The sequence below is a fragment of the Coffea arabica genome, chromosome 11e, assembly GCF_036785885.1.
Source record: "Coffea arabica cultivar ET-39 chromosome 11e, Coffea Arabica ET-39 HiFi, whole genome shotgun sequence".
In the NCBI taxonomy this organism is placed as follows: Eukaryota; Viridiplantae; Streptophyta; class Magnoliopsida; order Gentianales; family Rubiaceae; genus Coffea; species Coffea arabica.
Window position 1 is genome coordinate 4,617,859 of NC_092331.1, and position 2,500 is coordinate 4,620,358.

The window sequence follows — 2,500 nt, forward strand, 5'->3', positions numbered from 1 at the left end:
CATGCCTTAGCCAATGCAAGGCAACGGCCGTCGTGCGGCCTAAGGTCCACCGCCTAGCCATGAGTGGCACCGTCGTGCGTTTTCCTTGCCATCGGTGTGGCGTCGTGCCCATGCCTTAGCCAATGCAAGCAACGGCCGTCGTGCGGCCTAAGGCCCACCGCCTAGCCACGAGGGGCACCGTCGTGTGTTTGTCTTGCCATCGGTGTGGCATCGTGGCCATGCCTTTGCCAACACAAGGCAACGGCCGTCATGCGGCCCAAGGCCAACCGCCTAGCCACGAGGGGCACCGTCGTGCATTTTTCTTGCCGTGGGTGTGGCGTCGTGCCCATGCCTTAGCCAACGCAAGGCAACGGCCGTCGTGTGGCCTAAGGTCAACCGCCTAGCCATGAGGGGCACCGTCGTGCGTTTTTCTTGCCGTCGGTGAGCCATCGTGCCGATGCCTTAACCAACGCAAGCCAACGGCCATCGTGCGGCCTAAGGCCAACCGCCTAGCCATGAGGGGCACCGTAGTGCATTTTCCTTGCCGTCGGTGTGGCCGTCGTGCCCACGCCTTGGCCAACGCAGGGCAACGGCCGTCGTGCGGCCTATTGCCCACCTCCTAGCCGTGAGGGGCACCGTCGTGCATTTTCCCAGCATGGCTACAGAGGTTTACCCGTGGCCTTGGGAGCAAAACCCCACGGCAGTTGTGCTTTTTTCTTGCCGTCGGTGAGGCCGTCGTGCCCATGCCTTAGCCAATGCAAGGCAACGGCCGTCGTCCGTCCTAAGGCCCACCGCCAAGCCGTGAGGGGCACCGTCGTGCATTTTTCTTGTCGTCGGTGTGGCCGTCGTGCCCACGCCTTAGCCAACGCCGGGCAACGGCCGTCATGCGGCCTAAGGCCGCCATGAGGGGCACCGTCGTGCGTTTTTCCAGCATGGCTACAGAGGTTTACCCGTTGCCTTGGGAACAAAACCCCACGGCAGTCGTGCGTTTTCCTTGCCATCGGTGAGGCCGTCGTGCCCATGCTTAAGCCAATGCAGGGCAACGGCCGTCGTGCGGCCTAAGGCCCACCGCCTAGCCATGAGGGGCACCGTCGTGCGTTTTATTTGCCGTCGGTGTGGCATCGTGCCCATGCCTTAGCCAACGCTAGGCAACGGCCGTCGTGCGGCCTAAGGCCAAACGCCTAGCATCGTGCCCGTGCTTTAGCCAACGCAGGGCAATGGCCATCGTGCGGCCTAAGGGCAACCGCCTAGCCACGAGGGGCACCGTCGTGTGTTTTTCTTGCCATCGGTGTGGAATCGTGCCCATGCCTTAGCCAACGCAAGGCAACGGCCGTCATGCGGCCTATGGCCGACCGCCTGGCCATGAGGGGCACCGTCGTGCGTTTTTCTTGCCGTCGGTGTGGCCGCCGTGCCCATGCCTTAGCCAACGCAGGGCAACGGCCGTCGTGCGGCCTAAGGCCCACCGCCTAGCCATGAGGGGCACCGTCGTGCGTTTTATTTGCCGTCGGTGTGGCATCGTGCCCATGCCTTAGCCAACGCTAGGCAACGGCCGTCGTGCGGCCTAAGGCCAAACGCCTAGCATCGTGCCCGTGCTTTAGCCAACGCAGGGCAATGGCCATCGTGCGGCCTAAGGGCAACCGCCTAGCCATGAGGGGCACCGTCGGCCGTTCTTCTTGCCGTCGGTGTGGCCATCGTGCCTATGCCTTAGCCAACGCAGGGCAACGGCCGTCGTGCGGCCTAAGGCCCACCGCTTAGCCATGAGGGGCACCGTCGTGCGTTTATCTTGCCGTCGGTGTGGCATTGTGCCCTTGCCTTAGCCAACGCAAGGCAACGGCCGTCGTGTGGCCTAAGGCCTACCGCCTAGCCATGAGGGGCACCGTCGGGCGTTTTTCTTGCCGTCGGTGTGGCATCATGCCCTTGCCTTAGCCAACGCAAGGCAATGGCCGTCGTGTGGCCTAAGGCCTACCACCTAGCCATGAGGGGCACTGTCGTGCGTTTTTCTTGCCGTTGCCTTAGCCAACGCAAGGCAACGGTCGTCGTGTGGCCTAAGGCGCACCGCTTAGCCATGAGGGGCACCGTCGTGCATTTTTCTTGCTGTGGATGTGGCGTCGTGCCCATGCCTTAGCCAACGCAAGCCAACGGCCGTCGTGCGGCCTAAGGCCTATCGCCTTGCCATGATGGGCACCGTCGTGCGTTTTTCACGTCGTCGGTGTAGTGTCGTGCCAATGCTCCGTCATGCGGCCTAAGGCTCACCGCCTAGCCTTGTTTTCGCTTATTTTTATCTTTTTAAGCATACATGTTGAGTCTCGTTAATGTCCACCGCCGTATGTCTTTGAAATTCATAAATTGCTTTTTTTTTTAATTAAACTATATTTTTGTATTTTTTATTATTTTTTATTATTTTTTTGTTTTTATTTTTGTTCAATTCAATCTTGGAAATTTTTTATTTTTTTTTATTTTTTTTGTTTTTATTTTTGTTCAATTCAATCTTGGAAAATTTTTATTATTTTTTATTGTTTTT